The sequence below is a fragment of the Armigeres subalbatus genome, chromosome 1 (genome assembly GCF_024139115.2).
Source record: "Armigeres subalbatus isolate Guangzhou_Male chromosome 1, GZ_Asu_2, whole genome shotgun sequence".
Lineage (NCBI taxonomy): Eukaryota > Metazoa > Arthropoda > Insecta > Diptera > Culicidae > Armigeres > Armigeres subalbatus.
In genome coordinates this window covers 149,906,859-149,930,375 of record NC_085139.1, presented here as the reverse complement: position 1 = coordinate 149,930,375, position 23,517 = coordinate 149,906,859, and the positions used below count along the sequence as shown (strand labels likewise).

General features: G+C 37.8%; 1 protein-coding gene across 5 annotated transcripts in view; it reads left to right on the top strand.

Annotated features, from left to right (window-relative positions):
* Positions 1 to 3,490: 3,490 nt before the first annotated feature.
* The window catches only part of LOC134205256 (tachykinin-like peptides receptor 99D), a 153,230-nt gene continuing 133,203 nt past the window's right edge, over positions 3,491 to 23,517 (top strand). For 3 of the 5 annotated variants that reach the window (XR_009978101.1, XM_062680350.1, XM_062680351.1), the window contains exon 1: positions 3,491 to 4,326. The gene's annotated coding sequence lies outside the window, so the exon portion shown is untranslated. The remainder of the gene's footprint in view (positions 4,327 to 23,517) is intronic. The other 2 variants (XM_062680348.1, XM_062680347.1) reach the window with 2 other exon arrangements.

Sequence of the window (23,517 nt, the reverse complement as noted above, 5' to 3'; positions counted from 1 at the left end):
CGAACAACACGTGTTTCGCCGTTTCCTCTAAACCAACGCACACCGGACACTCGGGCGAGGCCGAGTGTCCGAACCGGTGTAGGTACTGTCTGAAGCAACCATGGCCTGTAAGGACCTGGGTCAGGTGGAAAGTAATTTCCCCATGGCACCTCTTGAACCACGTACCTATCTCCGGTATCAACCTATGTGTCCATCTACCCTTAGTGAGACTGTCCCACGCACGCTGCCATTTGACCATTGAGGCCAACCTGACAGTCCTACGGATGCCTCTCGTGCCGCGCATTTCGAAGCACTCTATGTCTTCACCGATAACGATGTCAATAGGCATCATACCGGTGATGACGCAGAGTGCATCGTGCGACACGGTACGGTACGCGCTTCTCAACTTTAGGCACATGAGCCTATACGTACTTTCTAACTTCGTTCTGTAGCAGTTAATACGCAGGGCCGTGCCCTGTTGGCCCCCATACCTCAGTATGGACAGAGCAACGCTAGCCAGAAGCTTGCGCTTGCTGGCATAAACCGCAGAGCTATTGGAAATCATTCGGGACAATGCCACTATAGCTGTGGAGGTACGCTTGCAGGCGTAATTGACGTGGCTACCAAAGGTGAGCTTATCGTCGATCATTACTCCCAAGAGTTTGATGGAGCGTTCAGAGGTGATCGTGCAGTTGCCTGCCCTTATCACCGCTTGCTGCTCCGATTTTCGGTTGTTAACAACAACCACCTCAGTCTTGTGGTGAGCCAGTTCTAACTTCCTGGAACTCATCCACTCCTCCACAATTGCGATCGAGTGGGCTGCAGTCAACTCCAACTCTTCGATCGATTCGCCGTAGACCTCCAGCGTAATATCGTCAGCGAAGCCGACGATTACCACGCCCACCGGGAACTTCAACCTCAAGACACCGTCGTACATGACGTTCCATAACACCGGACCCAGTATGGAATCTTGCGGAACCCCTGAGGTTATGTCAACGCACTTCCGACCCGCCTCCGTGTCGTATACCAGTACTCGATTCTGGAAGTAGCTTCCGAGGATCTTGTACTCTTCTTCTTCTTCTTCTTATTGGCATTACATCCCCCACTGGGACAGAGCCGCCTCGCAGCTTAGTGTTCATTAAGCACTTCCACAGTTATTAACTGCGAGGTTTCTAAGCCAAGTTACCATTTTTGCATTCGTATTTCATGAGGCTAACACGATGATACTTTTTATGCCCAGGGAAGTCGAGACAATTTCCAATCCGAAAATTTCCTAGACCGGCACCGGGAATCGAACCCAGCCACCCTCAGCATGGTCTTGCTTTGTAGCCGCGCGTCTTACCGCACGGCTAAGGAGGGCCCGGAGGATCTTGTACAGGTACTCGGAAATTCCAAGACGCAGGAGCGCATCTGCAATAGCTGCCCAACTGGCACTATTGAAAGCATTCCTCACGTCGAGAGTCACTACTGCACAATAGCGAACTCCCCTCCTCTTACGCTGGATAGCTATCTCCGCGGATTTGGTAACCGACAAGATAGCGTCTACGGTCGACTTACCCTTTCGGAAGCCAAACTGGTTACTCGATAGGGGAGAGATAGGATAGGGGAGAGAGGGGTATAGAAATCTCAAAAAGTAATCATTTTTAAATTTCCCCTTGACAAAAAACATTGTTTTTAATAACTCCGGAACGCAATGACCATACACACGCATCCAATGACACACTATACAGACATCACCTCAATGCGCTGAGCTGAGTCGATAGGTATATAACACTATTGGCTGTCGAGCCTCCCAACAAAAGTTTTTTTTTAATATTATGAAGCATGTGCACCACAGTTGAATATGGCAAAGCAAGGATTTCAATCATTTAATCAAAGTTTGATTCATCTGTCAAAATCTAAGGCTTAATTTTGAAATATGTAGTATGGAGGTCTTTTTGGCATAGAAAGGCAGTAACCCTGTTTGGTGAATCGATTTGTTTTTATGTTATGACTTTCGTCGCACGGATGTCGAAGTCTAATATTTGAGAGCTCTTAGTATCGCCTAATAATCCTAATGATAATCAATTCCAATAATATGCTATAAGTTCAGCCATCGTTTCAACTCCCCAACTAGTGGAATTCAAACAACGATCTGTTAGACGAAGTTATAGGAAAAGTACAGTATGTAGCACTATTCAAACCACTCAAAAAATCAGCTTCTGTAATGAATCAAATCCGGGGTCTCCAGTTAGCCTTGCGTGCAGAAGCGAAGGATTGCCAATCCGGAGATGGCGAGTTCGATTCTCGGTCCGGTCTAGGATGTTTTCGGGTTGGAAATTTTCTCAACGCCCTGGGCATAATGTATCCATTTAACTTGCCACACAAGATACATACTAGGGTGGTTCAAAAAATTGATTTTGCTCCACAGCGCTCATCTAATTCTCTACCATGTTCTGAGTGTCCTCTGAAAATTTGAGCTCATTTGAATTAAAACTGATTTAGCACAAGCCGTTTCAAGTTTGCATGCAAATTAGTATGGGGAAATTTATTTTTCCGTTATACTGTTCATGACGCTTTCACATTGCGCCCAGGTTTCCCCATACTAATTTGCATGCAAACTTGAAACGGCTTGTGCTAAATCAGGTTTAATCCAAATTAGATCAAATTTTCAGAGGACACTCAGAACATGGTAAAGCATCAGATGAGCACTGTGGAGCAAAATCGATTTGACTCATGCAGTGGCGGGCATAGAAAGCTTTCAATTAATAAGTGTGGAAATGCTAATAGAATACACAGATAGAAAAAGTTGTTGAAATTTACACATAAGGGGCGTAAATTCAAAAGATATTATCACCTAAATGTATGCATTATTATACTTTTTATACGAATAAGTGTCATAATGCTATGTAAATTGCATACATTTAGGGCGAAGATCCATGTACGCCCAGAATAGTGTAATTTTCCACGTCTTTATGATTTACGTGTCGATTACTTTTCATTTTTTTTCTGTGTACTAAATTTTATTATTTTTTTCTGTGTACTAGGTTTGAAAAGCAGGCCAAGTTCCAGTTGGAATGTGAGCCATAGAAGAATAAGAAAAAGAAGAAGAAGAATGGGTTAAATAGCAAATTAGTCAAACTTTGGTTGCAACTGGGAACATTTTTGCAGCAAAGTACAGTTTGTGTTGCTTTAAAAACTATTTGAGAAGAATCTATGACCACACATTATAGTATCTTCAGGATAGCTCTACATCAATTTCAATATGTAATTGAATAACCAACCATCATATCCTTTTGTTTTTGCAGCTCTCTGAATATTCAATTTTTATTGAACTCCAATATTGACAACGCTGGTTAATTATAGAAATGCACGTTACGTTAATCATGTCATAAACTTATTCCAGCAACACTGGACAGATCATCCGCGTTCGGGACTGTGCAATCATCGTTGACGCATGCTCGCGAAATAAACCCGAGACACTATGTACGCCGATTATGGTCAGCGGAATGGAAAACCATTCACACTTCATTCAGGTTTGAAACATGCCGGTCTGGAGTCGTTTCCGTCAGTTGCTTTGCTGACCTCTTGCCGTACGCAGGGAGGATGGATCAGCTTCTCAGTTTGGGGATGGATGTTCAGAACTGAAGCAGTCTGGCGACACAGAAGTGCTTTTGGTGGCCTCAGTCATTCCGAACCACTGTTTGAATGTGCAACGGCTGATAGGGAACAAGTGGATAATTGTCACGTGGAAGATGTGTGTTGCTGAATCTTAGTTCTAATAGTGATAGCAGTTCTAATCGACAGAAGTTGAGTGGCTTCACTCCAGAAGATAGCTTTGCGGTGAAAGATAATTGTTTGGGAGAAACGGAAATTATTTGTATGTGATTGAATCGTCTTAGTAAGTGACGGTTGTGTTTCTAATTGCGCCAGTATGTATAGTCTAAATTGGAAAAGGAATGTTAGGCAAATGCTTAAGAAGGATATCATTATAGGCTAAGGCTGCTAAAAACCACGAAGTTGGCTGAAACCGTATCCCATAAATGTGTAAAATATAATTGATCACTTTTCATGTTCGTGTGGTTGTGTGACCTCCGCTTCCCAAGGAATAGTTGTATTCTGAAGTGAGGAAAATTTGTATAATCCACAAGATTGATTGCGTATCAACTTGACACGGTATTAAATGGTGCATCACAGAAAATATGTAGTGAATATCGAGGGTGTTTAATCGTAACTCATCGTTATCAGAGTGTGGAGCAAAAGTGAAGAATGTTTTAAACTGTGATACGCGTGTTTCTTTTCCCGCCGGTATCAACGCAGATAGAGATAGATTTGGAGCAAATTTGATCCGTACGTTGCATTGAGGAGGTAAGTACTTATCGCTTGAGATAGCGATTGGTGTCGTTTAATGGTACTATTACGTGTGTAATTATTTCCAAGTGCGCTACAGCGGATAATTGGGTGTTTCTGACTGACTGCATGATTTTCTGCTCTCGAGAGAATGCGGCTAGTTGAAACTGAAATCAACTGTAACATTTCAATGCAAGTCATTTGATCATTACATACACTAATATCAATAGATTTTTTTTTATATTTTATGAACGTGATTTCTTATCTTAAAGTAAGTTCATCACGGTAACTCTGAAATTAATAGTCAGTTAACCCTCAAATTTTGACAAATAAAAACGGCTCGTTCATGGTAAATTTCCTACTAAAATGCATGCAATTTCAACTGTGATCAAGAGGAATAGTTGTTTCAGAAGGTGGATGAGTAAGATGCTCTGGATGACCATCCCTTCTTTAGAGGGGGAGTTTTAAAGTGTGGTAAAAGTCATTTTTTTAACAAATGTTTAATATTTTGAAACTTTTAGCACCATAACAACAGTACATATGTGTATTTATTGGCTAATGTGAATGTGTTACAAAAATAGCCAAATGAATAAAATTTGGTCTTCGGATGGCCACTGAATAGGTTCCGGAAACCCGGAACTTCCGGTACAAATGACCAGCATCACGTAATAAATCGATCTTCCGACATTTCGAACTTTTATGTTTGGCGGGCCTTCTTTGAACTCTCCCATGGTGATCAGGCAACCCGGAAACCTTAAGCCGGGTTCTAAGCCCTCTTCTCCAACCTTAACTATGTCATCCAATAAGGTCAGCTTGGAGGACCTCACACCTCCCCAATTCCAACAACGTCGCCTAACCTGGTCGTTTCTTTCAGGACCGCAGGTTTGAAAATGTAGCCTTCGAAAACTGAAGTTCTCCAGCTGAATAACAGTGTTCTGATTTTATATTGTTTTCGTTTGATACAGGCGAAACCGATCCGCATTTTACTTACATTTTTAATTATTAATTCTAATTCATTCTTCAATTAAACTTTGCCTATGGAAGGTTCCAAGGTTGGACCTGTGGGTGGCCATGTTAAGCCCCCTCCTCCTTCCAAGTGCCCCGGCCTTGGTACTTACGACGAATGAAGAACTGATCCAAAAATCAAAACTCACATGATTGAAGACTAAAAAAACTCGAATTTCTCAGAATTGCACAAGAAATCTAGAAAAAAAATCTAATTTCTTCGTAGAGTAGAACTAGCCATGCAGTAGTTACGGAACAGGTTCCGGAAACCCGGAATTTCTGGTACAAATGCACTATGGGGAAAAGGCTGGCCATTAATCGGAAAATTTCTCCAATTTGTCTAATTTATATATCATATGAAAGTATAAACCCTAGATAAGAGAATCGGAAAATATTGAAGCTATGTTTATTCAGTCAAAAGATATGGGCTGGCGAAGTGAAAAAAGCTGATGAAAATAAAAAATCATCCCTTACATTGATTTATTTGTTATGAAGTCAATTTTCTCCAAATATGAGGTTTTATATATCATTTCAAAGCTTAAAACATTAGCTTTTCGTTAAGAAAATTATTTTGAGCTTTTTAGTGGAATGTCTTCACTTGCCATAAGCCATTGCCATTTAATTCCACCACTTAATTGTACCTTGACAGATACGTATTTTGACCTCAACAGTAAGGTCGTCCTCAGTGTCTCGTACGTCAAGTACGTACGTCGTACGTCAAGTACGAGACAGTGAGGATGACCTTACGTAACGTCAAGTATTTGCTATGTTACAGTTTTAGTTATTATTAATACATTTCAATTGCCTCTGGCAGTTAGGATTTTTCCTCTGGTTTAATTGAACCATGTAGGAATTACAATGTTTTTAACTTAACCTAAACCTAACCTAATTTATACTAAGGGTGCAAGGAGATAATCGTTGCAATAGAAGATTGCAACGATTTTTGTCTAGAATTGGAAATTATTTTGTTGGACATTTGTTGCAATGTCTCAATATTAGAAATTCTATGAAGATCATTGGTACTATACCACGGAGGCAACTTCAGAATCATTTTCAAAATTTTATTTTGAATCCTCTGAAGTGTCTTCTTTCTGGTATTGCAGCAACTAGTCCATATTGGCACAGCATACAACATGGCTGGTCTAAAAATTTGTTTGTAAATCAAAAGTTTGTTCTTAAGACAAAGTTTTGATTTTCTGTTTATAAGTGGATATAGACACTTAATATATTTGTTACATTTGGCTTGAAGGCCTTCAATGTGACTTTTAAAAGTTAATTTTTGCTCCAGCAGAAGTCCTAAATATTTGGCATCGCTAAACCAATTGATTGGAACTCCATTCGTAGTGACAATATGTCTGCTAGAAGGTTTCAAATAAGAAGCTCTCGGCTTATGTGGGAAAATTATAAACTGAATTTTGGAAGCATTCGCAAATTTTCCATTTTGCAAGTAAGTGGAGAAAATATCCTAAATTTTTTGCAATCTACTACAAATGACACGAAGGCTTCGCCCTTTGGCTGAGAGGCCCGTGTCATCTGCAAACAAAGATTTTTGACACCCTGGTGGTAAATCAGGTAAGTCAGAAGTAAAAATGTTATACAATATGGGCCCTAGTATGCTGCCTTGGGGACACCAGCCCTTGCAGGTAATCTATCACATTTGGAATTCTGATAGTTTACCTGTAGTGAGCGATCTGATAAATAATTCTGGATCAGTTTAATAACGTACATAATAATGCCAAACACTGTCAAATGCTTTCTCTATATCAAGAAGAGCAACTCCAATCGAATATCCTTCAGATTTGTTGAGCCGAATTAAGTTCGTAACTCTTAATAACTGATGAGTGGTTGAATGCCCATGGCGAAAACCAAATTGCTCATCAGCAAAAATAGAATTGTCATTAATATGAACCATCATTCTATTTAAAATAATCTTTTCAAACAATTTGCTTATTGAAGAAAGCAAGCTGATTGGGCGATAACTAGAAGCCTCAGCTGGATTTTTGTCCGGCTTCAAAATTGGAACAACTTTGGCGTTTTTCCATTTATCTGGAAAGTATGCCAATTGAAAACATTTGTTAAATAAATTAACCAAAAAGGATAAAGAGCTCTCAGGAAATTTTTCGATAAGTATGTAGGAAACATTAGCATCACCCGGTGCTTTCATATGTCTACATTTTCTAGTACCAGATCTGACTTCATCCAAATTACGTCCCAACGAACGCCCAAAAACATTATCTTGATTGAGAATGTCTTCCAATCTCCGTGTAATCTGATCCTCAATTGGACTAGTGAGACCTAGACTAAAATTATGGGCACTCTCGAATTGCTGAGCAAGTTTGTGAGCACTTTCGCCATTGGTTAATGAAATTTTATTACCCTCTCTAAGCGCTGGAATTGGCTTTTGAGGTTTTTTAAAATAATTTTCGTTAATTTCCAAAGGGTTTCTGACTGGGATCCAACTTCGAGACATTATTCTCAAAGTTGGTATTTCTCAGAATAGCGAAACGTTTTTAATTTCATTTTGCAAATCTCGCCAAATTACTTTCAAAGCGGGATCACGAGTTCTTCGCCTTCGCCTCACATTTTCAAGATGGATCAGTAGCTGAAGATCGTCGTCAATAATAATGGAGTTGAATTTAATTTCACATTTAGGAATTGCAATGCCTCTGGCTTCGACAATTAAATTTGTCAAAGATACGAGAGCATTATCAATATCACTTTTGGTATCGAGAGGAATATCAACATCAAAATTCCTATCGATATACGTTTTATATAAATCCCAATCAGCTCTATGATAATTAAAAGTAGAGCTGATTGGATTATAAATGGCTTCTTGTGAGATTTCAAATGTCACAGGAAGGTGACCAGAGTCAAAGTCAGCATGAGTTACCAATTGGCCACACAGCCTACTTGAATCCGTTAAAACCAAATCAATTGTCGAAGGATTTCGAGTGGATGAAAAACAAGTTGGTCCATTGGGATATTGAATAGTATAATATCCCGCAGAACAATCTTCAAATAAAATTTTGCCGTTGGAATTGCTTTGAGCATTATTCCATCAACGGTGTTTGGCATTGAAGTCACCAATTACGAAGAATTTTGATTTGTTGCGAGTCAGAATCTGAAGATCAGCTTTCAACAAATTATTTTGCTGCCCATTGCATTGAAAAGGCAAGTAGGCTGCAATAAAAGATAGGTAATTGTCCAAAATTTGTTTCAACAGAAACTCCCAAGGTTTCGAAAACTTTGGTTTCAAACGAAGAATATAATTTATGTTTGATACGTCTATTAATGACAATGGCGATCCCACCACAGGCGCTGTCAAGACGATCATTTCGGTAAATAAAATAATTTGGATCTCTTTTGATGAAAAGACCAGGTTTTAAATATGTTTTAGTTATAATGGCAATGTGCACATTATGAACTGATAGGAAGTTGAATAATTCATCTTCCTTACCCTTTAAAGAGCGGGCATTCCAATTTAGAATTTTCAAAAAATTATTTGGGTCCATTAAAACGAAGTCCAATAACAATTCTTTGAGCAAATTTGATACCAACCTGAACTGCTTACAGTTTTGGTATTTGCTTTGAACATTGGATCAATCATGTGATGCAATTGTTCATTAAGAAAATCAAAGTCGGAAGTAGGCATGCCACATGAGTCGTCAAAACGAACGTTATTTCCAGTTGAAGAATGGGTATGACTGTCATTAATCGTCGGTAAATTTTCGGAAATAAAATTTTGCCTGCCTCCAACGATGCAGTTTCAGCGTACTGGACTGGCTGAGCTTAAGGCACGCTGCAATCGAATCACACAAATTATCAAGGCCAGAATGGTGAACCTCAAAAATAACGATTTCTCGAATAAGATCCGCACTCTCCCAAATTTAGTTTTTGCCACCCCTTTCTTGTCCTCTTGAAATTGTGGTTTGAACGGATATCGAATCCACTAACGCCCGGAGCTTGGGCAATACGTATTGCGCGCCCACAAAATCTGTTAAATAGACGAATCCAAATAAAATAAGAAGAAGACAACCGATGCTGTTGATGGTGGTGAAAATTAACTCAGGTTTAAATTTCAGAACTATGAATGGAATTTCGTCAGTGGCTATAATTGAAATCACCGAAGTTGATGTACTAAATTCCGTCACCTTTTATTTAACTAAAATAAGACAAAACCATGGACTTTTTTTTAGTAGATTATAATAGACGTAGATTTATAATAACAACATTTTTAGTTACCGTCACAGCAAAAAATAATTAAATGTACATGACGTGTAAATAAGAAATGATTTATAAATAAATTGATTGAATCAGAAATTTGGTTGAAAATTAGGTTGATTGTTTAACTACTATAATAATAAAGTGATTGAAACAAAAATTCGATTAAAAATTGAGTGAATTTTAATGCACATAATTAGAGCATCGAAAAACATGTAACTTTACATTTCCTTACACTCAATTTTACAGCACAATGTTTTTTTTTCCAAAAAGTACTCTAAAAATAAATGGAATTCGTTGAATTTTCAATCAATATTGCTTCAATTTTCAATCAACGTGTAAATATACACACAGATAGAAAAAGTTGTTGAAATTTACACGAAACTAATGCACATAAAGGGCATGTCAAAAAGAGCGTAATTTTAAACGATATTTTCGCTTGAATGTATTCAATTTGTGTTGCATTATTTCACTATTTATTCGATTAAGTGGTATAATGCTATACAAATTGCATACATTTAGGGCGTAATAGATTAAAAAGATTCATGTATGCTCAGAATAGCGTAATTTTCCGCGTTTGTATTTTTTACGCGCTGATTAGTTTTCATTATTTTTTTCTGTGCAGCACCACATGACAAAACACAAATGGCGGATGCTCAAGCCCGCTTCAGTTTTTTTCACTCTGTGAGTTGGTGGTATTTTGGTTAGCTCCGACATGGTTAAGTGTAAGTTTAGTGCATCTGGTTTCAAATAAATGGAAAATCTGATATGTCATATGCATATGCCGCGGGCCACAAAAAATGGAGCCAGCGCCGCATCCGGCATCCGGCCATCGTTGGGCAGCCCTAATTTAAAATAATGTTGAAAATCGATTATTCATACTTAATTAGGGGTTTTTTTTATTAAAGGCCTAAGGTTTCTTGAAAATCAAATTGAAATTACACTGTTTTATATAATGTTCAAAAAAAGAACAGTCATTTTGTTAAATAGGACCCGACTCGCAACCGTGAATGATTTTACTCAATTTGCAATATTTTTCTAATAATTTTGGATCGCAATTCTAAAAATGTTTTTCACTGAAAAAATCAGCAAGCAAAATATTTACCGAACAAATCAGCGATAATAAGTATTGACGTGATCGGCACTATTTGACAGTTCTGGAGCATTTTGGTTTACCGAGTTTTCAGTATTTAATTTTTTTCAGTGACTTTAGTCAGCTGTTCAAAAACTCAGTAAAATTTTACCGACTTCGGTAATCGAAAGTAACTGTGTATTTCCTGGTTCTATGTTGATGATGATGATGATGATGATACTGCCATCTATTGTAGCAAGGCACCTGCCGATAGCACTGGCCATATCTGACAAACGATTTGATCATGATTATACTATTGTATGTATTTCATCAAACTCCTGTATGAAGGGCCAAAATGGGTGGGGTGGTTCCATAAGCAAAGACACTTATGCGAATCCACGGGATGAATAGAGAATCTCCTTCCAGAAGAAAGTTCGTACACACAAAATTATAATCTAGCCCTCGTTTCCCAGATTGACCCAATAGATGGGGAGAAGAGCCCGCCCTTTATCCACGAGATGTTAACAATAGGAAGTTGGCGATTCCACTCTTCCTATCCAAATCGCTTTAATCGGGTGCCCTGATGTTTTTTTTTTGTCAGTGGTATATAATTTGGTAAATATTTATGTATATATATATATATATCATGTATAATGGAATTCTCTCACCAAGTTTTAATTCGTATATCCTGGATGAGGGATGACCTTTCTTCAACATCAGCTAGTTTTAGATTTGTGCTGTCTTCAGAGATGGAAAACCAATAGTTCGGAATATTCTTGGATAAATTGCAAAACAGACTTCTTGATTTCTGAAAAGATGAAATAACAGGACAGATGGCAGTATCATAGGTAATTACGTGAGCGTCTTGATTAAAATGAATATGTATTCTTATTTTTTTCACAATCATTTTTTTTCTGTTTACTTTTTTTTTTTATCTGTTTACTTTTTTTTTTCTGATACTATTTTTTTTATCATGGTGATTGAAGTATTTATAAACGTGATGACAACAATATTTAAGGATTGTTATTTAATAAAAAAGGACAATAGCTTTGTAATGCTATAATATATGTAAGAGGACGTGACGTGTATTGCTTTTGATATACATTCGTCTCTACACTTAATATGAAATGACAAATTATGCAAAGTGTTTGCTTATATGTTTTAATTAAACTACTTTTGTAAAAAAGACACTGAGTTTCTAAACGTCAAATAACATAGGATCATACAAAAGCAAAGAGGACCAAAATTCTATAAGAATGCAAGAAAAATGTTTTAAAAGCAAGTCTACATCCTAAACCGCCATGAGAAATCATTTTGAATTCACTGAACATATGTGTAAATTAAAAAGAAATATTAAAAATTTCAAATTTCAAATTTTTAATTTTTTTTTTTTTTTTTTTTTTTTTTTTTCCATGTAATGATTATTAAAGATTATAGTTTATATATTTATATTTACTGTAGGTTTCCTACATATACTATTGTGTATATATTTATATTATATATAAAACTTTCGTAGCTTTACAATATCAACGACTAAGAAAACTCAATGCTGAAAGTCATACTCAGCAACATCATTAAAACATACATGGTGTAACCGTTCGCAAAATAGTTTGATGTGTTAAATGACTTTGGTGGCTTAATCGCCACTCTCGCATATGAGAGACTTTTTAATCTATATATTTTACAATCCTCGAATGGTTGCTGACAGGATATTCTGAATATTTCAAACCATTTTTCAAATCAACAGAAAACAAAAACTGCTCTCCTTTTCCCTGGTTGCCTATCGTATTCCCATCAACCCGATTCTCGCTTACCGTAGAGGAATAGAAGCCTTAAAAAAAAGAAAAACGATCTACCAATGAAATGACTGAGAACGTACTAGAACATTGTGGTATGAACGGAATTGCTGAAAATGAAATCAATTGAGATCCAGACAATTTAATTCAACTTTTATTAATATAAACGAGTTCATTCGGATTGGACAATAAACTAAATGGGCATATCTGGTTTACGATGAACTTTCTATGATCATAATTACAAGGTTTCCATAAACCTCAAGTTACCGGTGGCTCACCAGTGTCGATCGCTGCTTCACAAGATGGCATCTTGAGCTCTTGTGCAAAATGGCCGAATTAAAGGTGCGGAGTGAGTGGCTTCCGACTTGTATTTCCCAAGAGCGTCTGGAAAACCCATTTCCACGATTTAGTAGCCCACTTTCCCTTCGACCCGGCTTCACGTACCTTTCCGATTCACCTGGCGAGGACTAAAGGAAAGCTACTAATTCTCGGTTCAGATTCTGTCCAAAGTATGGGTTTTGGGCGACTGTCGGGTAAGTTTCTGTTAAACTTATTAGATAACTTCACTCCCCTCCGTTTGTTTGCCTCTAAAGGCGGGCCTTAGCTGACACTTGAGCTGGATTGATCACTCTACAATCCGCAACGAATGAACGGGATCCCGCTTACTAATTTCCAGCCCGTACAAGAAAAGCGACTATGCGCTGTTAGTCCAACGCGAATGGCGATTAGTCAAATGCAAAACATAATAAAATCCATCTATTACAATTATCTTCTTTCTTTTTTTTTTGTCGGGATTCTCAAAAGATTGAATCTCCAACACTTCACCTCTAAAACCACAGTTCGAAATCTACTTTTAACATATGAATACATGAAGGTTCACACGTTTTACTTTTGGAAATACATTTTCTCGGGACTGATAAAACGCGATATTTCTACTCCTCTGTTGCAAGCGGAATCATTTATTTCCGTTTCTATTTTTTTTTTTTTTTTTTTTTTTTTTTTCTTCTTCTGGAAACCTTGCAGGATAATTGCTTATTGTTTATAGATTCAATTGGCGATTGCAGTTGTTCTCCTCCCTAGATTTAAGAAAATGGTTGAAATAGGATCTATACTTTCAGGAGTCATTGCTGCACTGACTGAAGCAAAGTTCCACTTTGTTTATCCAAGACACCAACCGCACGAAACATGTTATCACCAAAGATAGTCAAGTAGTCAGACGAGTTATATGTTGTTCTCGCAAGATAATTAATTTACAATAATTAAATATCAATTCAATTTAAATAATAAATTGCCCAAATGAATAAAAACATCCAAATACTATTTACCTTTATAACAATAATAAAACATAATTACAGTATTTGTTTACAATTGTTTTTTTTTAAAGTTAAAAACGATAAAAACTAATTTATTTAGATTTATTTTAAAATATTCATCCAACATTACAATAGTCATGTTCTAAGAAGAGGAAATAATCATCCAATCTTTACCAAGTTCAATTACAAAATATGATGAGTAGTGTCAAGAATAGAAGAATACAAACTTATCAAAATTATGTTATATAAGGTTATTCCCGCAAAATATAAAATATCAATAATAATTATTAGGATTAAACAGTAAGTTTATAATGTGCAACCTACAACCAGGATCTCTGTTGTTTGAGAAGAATGATATGGCTTAAACGCCTAATATTTGATAAAGTGGGTCCAAGCCTTATTTGAATATCGATACCAGTAGATATCTGAAATTTGTATAGTGAACGCTTCAGTTGTTTTGTAGATGTGTAGTTGTGTTTAGATCTTAATTTAGCCTACCCATAATCATGTTTTTTTCTTCCAGTGTTTGTATTTATGTCTTTGTTGGTTATCTTCTGAAGAAGTTTCCCCATCAGAAATTTCGCTTATTGTTTCTTTATATATTTCTTCTGCTTTATTCTTTATTTTATCCCTATCTTTAGCCACATGTTCCCATTCTACAATACTAATGTTATTATACCTATTTAAATCATCTTCTAAAGAATCTACCCATGTTATGCTTGGTCTTCCTTTTTTCTTTTTTTTTAGTTTTAGTTTATAGGCTAACTTGATTGGATGATTATCCTCTCTTCTCAATATATGGCCGTAGTAGCTAATTCTACCAACTCTAACTTTCCTATTTATTGTTTTCCCCTCTAATATCTTTCTTGAATTAAACCTCAAACCATCCGGCCTTGAACAATTATTGAATATGGCCCTCAGAATTGATTTCTCATAATTAGCCATTGATATTCTGCTTTTTTTAGTAAGCACCGCTACTTTTGTTCCATAGATTATTGACGGCGCTAAAACCGTTTTGTATATAAGTTTACCTAATTCCCACGAGGGCTTAAATTGTTTGCAGAATTCTATCACTGTTCGGCTTGTTTTATATGTATTTCTACATCTTGAACTATTAGTAGATTTTCTGTATAATGTGGCTGATAAACAAATTCCTAAATATTTAATTTTTCATACACATCGAATTGTATGCCATTTAGTATTATGGTTTTAGGGTAACTTGCTTTATTATTTGGTAACCTCAATAATACTTGGCATTTTGTATGATTTAGTGTCAGACCTACTTCTGTACTTTTAATATTTTTTCTAATTCTTCTTTGCTATTTGCAATTATAAGTAAATCATCCGCAAACGCTAGAATTAATGGTAATTTAAGGCAATTTATATCCAGTAATCTTAGTTCTGGAATTTTTTGAGCAATTTTACGAATAACATTTTGTATAATATAGTTAAATAAAGTAGGAGATAGTGGACATCCTTGTTTTATACCTTTTCCTCTTCTAATTTCACCCGATAATTGATTGTTCCATAAAACTCTGGTCAACTCATTCTTCATGCATGCAATGACCCTATCGACTAATCTTGACGGTACACCTAGATTTAATAATATGTCTCTTAGATTCTGAATTTTGACTGTATCGAACGCTTTTTTAACATCTAGAGCAATTATATACAAATCTTTTCCCGCATTCCAATATTCTTCCATAATTCTCCTAGTTACAAATATATGATCATCAGTTGATCTGTTATTTGTAAATGCTGCTTGATATAAATCTGGCTCACCTGCATATATAGTTAACTGTTTTACTAACCATTTCGCATAAATTTTATATACTATGTTACATAAAGAAATTCTTCTAAAATCGTCTGCTTTAATTGCGTTTGTCTTTTTTGGTATGGGAATTTGAGTCGATTTGAGCCATTCACTTGGCAATTCGTTATCCATATATACTTTTTGTATAATTTTAATAAGTGATTCTAAAGTGTCCCTATCTGCATTTTTTATATATTCCATATATATGTGATCAGGACCAGCTGCTTTTCCTTGACCTGAGTTTTTATTATATTTATAATTTCTTCTGATGAAGGCGGCTCCTGTAACGGAGTATAATCCTGTTGCTGACAAAATTGTATTTCGGGACCTTCACTTTCTTTCAAAATCTGTTCCCAAGTTGTTGTACTAATATTAGCCCTAATTTTCCGTTTATTTTTAAAAAACCCTCTCAAAAAATGTGTGTTTTCCTAATGCGTTGCCCTACGTCAAAATCATTTAGGTTTGTGAAAAAATCTCTTATTTCCTTTTCTTTATGTTCTTTTTTGGCGATATTAAATTCTTGTCTTCTATTACCCAATTTATATTTGTATATTTGATTGTCTGGAACTGACTAGATATTTTATTGCTTTTTTAAGCGATCAAATGCTTTCCTTCTTTTCGGGGTACTAGGAGTCTTTGATGTTCTAACTGATTTATTCGCAGCCCTTCGTATTTTTACAGCTAAATCTGAGTAGCATTTTTCAATTGAACTGTCTTTCGTTATTTCAGGATTAGGAATAGATTTTAATTCTTATTGATATTTCTCCTGTATCTTCTTGTCTTTTAGTAAATCAATGTTAAGTTTTGTCGGTCCATTACTTGCCGAATATTTGCGACCCGTTTTCTGCATTACTATTCCTACCAAGATTAGTTTATGACCAGAACTAATAGGAGTCCAATAACCTTTGACGAACCTAATTCTAAAATTAGTTTTTGTTGGAATTAAAACATGATCAATTTGACTATATTTATTTCCACTTCTCCATGTTGTGGTCGTTCCAACTCCTTATTTTGATGACACATTTTTCAATCTAGTTGTATGAAGAAAGAGTTTGAAAAGCTCCCCATTGTCGTTGCATATGTCATGTCCCAACTTTCTCCCTATTATTTTCTTATCCTCACCTTCTAAATCATTTGTACCCAATTGAGCGTTAAAGTCTCCAATAATTATTAAATGTCTACTATCCTTTATGTTTGATGCAATCTCATTAAGTTTACACAAAAAAGAACTCTGTTGTTTATTAGGTGCATGAACATTGATTATAATGAGAATATTATCCATTACTTTGAGTTTGATCCACAGTAATCCTGTTCTTATTAATTTTAAATTTAATATTTTTACATCAATGTGTTTTCTTGTAACTAATGCTAATCCTCTTGTTTTATTTACATGATTATCAGCCACCTTCCATACATAATTTTCTGTAACAATCTCGTCTCCTAGAGTATTAACTTCCTGTAGTACAGCTATATCAATATTGTATGTCATTAAAGTCTCGTCTATCTCATCTCTTTTCCTACTGTTTCTACACCCTCTAATATTCCAACTAGCTAGTTTCAGTAGTTTACTACTTGAGGCTAAAGAATTGTCCTTTTTTGTAAGTGAATAATTGAGTTTTCTGTTTTATTGTTCAACATTCCTTCTGCTATAATGCTGCATGATGTTGTTTTATTATTATCAGCACTTTCTTTGTTTTTATCTGTGTAATGACTTGTTTTCTTTCCCGTGTTGTTGATTTTATTGTTTTCTATAATTCCTTCAATCTGCATATCTGTATTATTGATTGCGTTAGAATTGTTTATATTATCTCGATAAGTTACTATACTATCATAGTGATTTTGATCAACTTCTCCTGTATGAAAGATATTAAGCATTCCGTTATTAGCGTAAGCTTCTCCTATTATGTTGATTGCTCCATCTTTTCCAGTTATTTTTATAGTTAATTCCAATATCTCAGTTGCTGCTAATAATGCCTCATGTCCTAACCATCTGCCATTTTCTCTCATCCTTTCCAATCCGATTTCGAAGTCCTCATCTGGATCTTTATAATCAAACATAAAATCCTCAAATTGTACTCTTTTCTGATAAATATAATCAGCGATAAATTTTCTCAATTTTTTAACGTTATGGTCTGACATAAGATATGTGTGATATTGTCTACTCAGTTGATCTAGTATTGATCTTATCATACAATTACCATCTCCTTCTATTGTTTTTATTTTAAGAATGCCTTCTAGTTGTGGATGAACAAATGTGTACAAATTCTCCTTGTTTTGATGTACATATGTGTCTGTAGCAAAACGGTCTATTATGTTTATCCAGTTGTATCTAACTATTTCTTTGCTTTCAATGACCACGTCGAAATGTATCTTTCCCTGCTCCTCAGACAAAAATAGTTTACATTCTTTTCTTTTTGATTATTTTTCGGTTACACCTAGCACTATCTCCTCGCCATGTTTTCGATAGATTATAAATTCTTTATTTAGATTCAATGCCAATTCACCGAGTTTTTGAGTAATCAAATTCAACTGATTGATATCTTGTCCTGAATTCTTAAACCATTAAAAATCCTCAACATTTTTTTGTTTCTTGGATTAGAGTCTTGATTGTCCTGATTAACTCGTTCTAGAATAGCATTTTCCAATTCTTTATCGTCCTCATTTATTAAAAAGCACTTTAAGAGTTTCATCTCCTGACTCAGAATCAATAAAAAGATATTTTGAATTAAATGCCTGTGTGTCGATGATTTCATATGGGTTTGATCTTGTATATGATCTGATGAGTGTATTTTATTTTGTATCTGTAATTCATCGAATGTGTTGATCTTTTGATATCCTTTTTATTTCTAATATGTTTTCAATATATCCGTCGGATGTGATAAAGAAATCCAAATGACTAATTTCTTCATATTTAAAACGTTCACCATAAGAATATTTCCCTATTTTATCTTGAAAAACGTACACTGGACATTCAAGAATCTCCGCAATTATCCAAAGTATTTCAGTACCAAAACTCGTTTACCATCAGAAATCAAAGAAACGTATTGTTCAAAAAGTTGCATTCCTTGTTGAAAATTTTCTACCATTTTAACTTCATATAATTTTGTATAACATTGTATCGATTAATTAAAATGTAATCAAATATAATTGAATTCAATTCCATGATATCTTCACTTAAAATATTGTCACATCCCACTCTAAATTTTACCTGCTCCATGATCGTGTCAACTAAATTAAGTCTGTCGTTGAATTTTTGAACTTTGAGTATCCGTTTTTCTGGCCAAAAAAAGGACTCTTCTGTGGTCCACTTTTTATTAACAATAATACCAATCATTTTATATAATTTTTACTCAATAGTTATGCGTGAGACTAAATGAAAAATAATCTATCTTTAAAATTGATATTTAATCGATTTATTTGAATTGTAATGAATAAGATATTAAATTAAAGAAAATATGTATTGGAGGAGGAACAAATTCAAATAAAGTTAAGCTATTTATATCTATGTTAAATGTAGGTATGTTGAAATAAGAAAAATAAGGAGAGAAGAGAAAAAAATGAATAAAATTAAAACGAAAAACTTCTCTATATGCTTCCACAGCAACCGTGAATATGAATTCTCCAGCTCTTCGTCAGTATCGATTTGCAAATTACTATTCGTTAGCTTCCGTATCCTTTTCTTGATTAGGCCAAAAATGTTTGAGATGACAAAAAAATTGACAAGCAAAATTGTATTTCCTGGTTCTATGTTGGCCATTTAATCTAGAATTTCCGGGTTTCGGAATCTGTTCCGTGGCCATCACATGGCCAGTTCTACCCTACAAAGAAATTATGGCGTTTTCTGAACTATTGATACGATTATGAGAAGTTTGAAGAGTTGGAAAGCTGATTTATTTCGTGGTGCTATGTCGGCCATTTCACTATGGGGATTTCTCATACAAATGGGGGGCCAAAAATATTGTTTCAATGAAAACTGTTTCTACGCAACATATAGTATGTGAAGGAATATTTAAGAACCTTTTTTAACCCTTTAAGGGCCATCGTTAACCCTTCAAAAATGTAACAAGCGAAAAATTTTTTTTTTTGTTTTTTTTGAGCAATTTTTTTTTGTTTGTTTCCAATACAGCATGCATGAAATAGCAAACAATCATATTTCTAGTAATAATGTTGTTCATTTTCTAATCATTACGAGGTATAGAGAATAAAAACCACAATTTTCAAGAAAACTCTGATTGCAGCGTTCTCGTAAAAGCCCAAATATGCGCAAGCAAATCACTCACTAAAAGGTGGTACTAGAGTTATATTTCAATCCCCCATTCACAGATGAGGGGACATTAGGTTTGCGGGACCATTTTATAGCGAAGAATTATGATAATTAAAGTTTTTCTTCTACAACTTTTTGATAATAATCTTCGCGTGCAAAACAATCCAAACTATCGAAAAGCTAATCACTTGTCATAAGACGAGTTTGTACAATCCCATTTAATTCCACCACTTAATTGTACCTTGACAGATACGTATTTTGACCTCAACAGTAAGGTCATCCTCAGTGTCTCGTACGTCAAGTACGTACGTCGTACGGCAAGTACGAGACACTGAGGATGACCTTACGTAACGTCAAGTACGTACGTCGTACGTCAAGTACGAGACACTGAGGATGACCTTACGTAACGTCAAGTACGTACGTCGTACGTCAAGTACGAGACACTGAGGATGACCTTACTGTTGAGGTCAAAATACGTATCTGTCAAGGTACAATTAAGTGGTGGAATTAAATGGGATTGTACAAACTCGTCTTGGCACGGCAAATGCTGGGTAAAGCGTACCATTGGTACTTCGCGTACCTGAAGGAATAAAATAGACCCCATCTCGCGGTCCTTAGCCTCTTACCCAGCAACTCCTATCCCTACCTCCCCGCGGTGCTGGCCGGGATACGAGCAACCTTAGGGAAGATCGGGTAACCAACCCCGGTGGGAACTATGGTCGTATGCTGACAGGGAAGGGGGGGTTTGCTCCTCTCCGGAGGTGCAAATCTTATTGAGCGTCTGTTCTCCATGTCAGGATCGGCTCACAACAGCGTCTGTTCTCCATGTTAGGGCGGCTGATCATCGTCCGAGTGCCAGCGAGGGACTCTAAGTGAAACTGTGCACCATGCTCCACCGGAAATAAGGAGGAATGGTCCTCCGGAAATTTAGGGGTTTGGTGTCAGGCCCTGCAAGCCAGCCTTTAAAATCTTAAGCAACGAACAATCAACAAGAGAGTACGGACCGGAACCATCGGCGAAGACCACTGCGACGAAAAGGGACTAGCGATTGGAAACTCGGTTCGTGGAACTGCTAATCTCTCAACTTCATCGGCAGCACACGCATACTCTCCGATGTGCTCAAGGACCGTGGATTCGGCATCGTAGCGCTGCAGGAGGTTTGTTGGAAGGGATCAATGGTGCGAACGTTTAGAGGTAATCATACCATCTACCAGAGCTGCGGCAACACACACGAGCTGGGAACAGCTTTCATAGTGATGGGCGATATGCAAAGGCGCGTGATCGGGTGGTGGCCGATCAATGAAAGAATGTGCAAGTTGAGGATCAAAGGCCGGTTCTTCAACTTCAGCATAATCAACGTCCATAGCCCACACTCCGGAAGCACTGATGATGATAAGGACGCATTCTACGCGCAGCTGGAACGTGAGTACGACAGCTGCCCAAGCCACGACGTCAAAATCATCATAGGAGACTTGAACGCTCAGGTTGGCCAAGAGGAGGAGTTTAGACCGACTATTGGAAAGTTCAGCGCTCACCGGCTGACGAACGAAAACGGCCTACGACTAATTGATTTCGCCGCCTCCAAGAATATGGCCATTCGCAGCACCTACTTCCAACACAGCCTCCCGTATCGGTACACCTGGAGATCACCACTGCAGACAGAATCACAAATCGACCACGTTCTGATTGATGGACGGCACTTCTCCGACATTATCGACGTCAGGACATATCGTGGCGCTAACATCGACTCTGACCACTATCTGGTGATGGTTAAACTGCGTCCAAAACTATCCGTCATCAACAATGTTCGGTACCGACGACCGCCGCGGTACGACCTAGAGCGACTGAAGCAACCTGATGTCGCCACTGCATACGCGCAGCATCTCGAGGCAGCGTTGCCGGAAGAGGGTGAGCTCGATGGGGCCCTCTTGAGGACTGCTGGAATACAGTCAAAGCAGCCATTAACGACGCAGTGGAGAACAACGTCGGGTATATGGGTCGAAGTCGACGGAACGATTGGTTCGACGAAGAGTGCAGACAGATTCTGGAGGAGAAGGACGCAGCGCGGGCGGTCGCGTTGCAGCAAGGTACCCGGCAGAACGTGGAACGTTATAGACGGAAGCGGAGACAGCAGACCCGCCTTTTTCAGGAGAAGAAACGCCGCCTGGAAGAAGCGGAGTGCGAGGAGATGGAACAGCTGTGCCGTTCTCAAGATACACGCAAGTTCTATCAGAAGCTCAACGCATCCCGCAAAGGCTTCGTGCCGCGAGCCGAAATGTGCCGGGATAAGGATGGGAGCATCTTGACGGACGAACGTGTGGTGATCGAAAGGTGGAAGCAGCACTACGAGGAACATCTGAATGGCGCTGAGAGTACAGGCAGTGAAAGTCAAGGCAGCGGAGGAGATGACAACGTCAGTTCAGCGGACGATGGAAGCCAACCAGCCCCCACATTGAGGGAAGTTAAGGATGCCATTCAACAGCTAAAGACCAATAAAGCAGCTGGTAAAGATGGTATCGGAGCTGAGCTCATCAAGATGGGCCCGAAAAAGCTGGCCACCTGCCTGCACAAACTGATAGTCAGAATCTGGGAAACCGAACAGCTACCGGAGGAGTGGAAGGAAGGGGTTATATGCCCCATCTACAAGAAAGGCGACAAACTGGAGTGTGAGAACTTTCGAGCGATCACCATCCTTAATGCCGCCTACAAAGTGATATCCCAGATCATCTTCCGTCGTCTGTCACCATTAGTGAACGAGTTCGTGGGAAGTTATCAAGCCGGCTTCGTTGACGGCCGCTCGACAATGGACCAGATCTTTACTGTACGGCAAATCCTTCAAAAATGCCGTGAATACCAGGTCCCAACGCACCATCTGTTCGTTGATTTCAAGGCGGCATACGACAGTATAGACCGCGTAGAGCTATGGAAAATTATGGACGAGAACAGCTTCCTGCGAAGCTTTCCAGACTGATCAAAGCAACGGTGGATGGTGTGCAAAACTGTGAAGATTTCGGGCGAACACTCCAGTTCGTTCGAATCGCACCGGGGACTAAGACAAGGTGATGGACTTTCGTGCCTGTTGTTCAACATTGCGCTAGAAGGTGTCATGTGGAGAGCCGGGTGTAACAGCCGGGTACGATTTTCAATAGATCCAGTCAATTTATTTGCTTCGCGGATGACATGGACATTGTCGGCCGAACATTTGCAAAGGTGGCAGAACTGTACACCCGCCTGAAACGTGAAGCAACAAAAGTTGGACTGGTGGTGAATGCGTCAAAGACAAAGTACATGCTTGTGGGCGGAACCGAGCGCGACAGGGCCCGCCTGGGAAGCAGTGTTACGATAGACGGGGATACCTTCGAAGTGGTCGAGGAATTCGTCTACCTCGGATCCTTGCTAACGGCTGACAACAACGTTAGCCGTGAAATACGAAGGCGCATCATCAGTGGAAGTCGGGCCTACTACGGGCTCCAGAAGAAACTGCGGTCGAAAAAGATTCGCCACCGCACCAAATGTGTCATGTACAAGACGCTTATAAGACCGGTAGTCCTCTACGGACATGAAACATGGACAATGCTCGAGGAGGACTTGCAAGCACTCGGAGTATTCGAGAGACGGGTGCTTAGGACCATCTTTGGCGGTGTGCAAGAAGACGGTGTGTGGCGGCGAAGAATGAACCATGAGCTCGCCCAACTCTACGGCGAACCCAGTATCCAGAAGGTAGC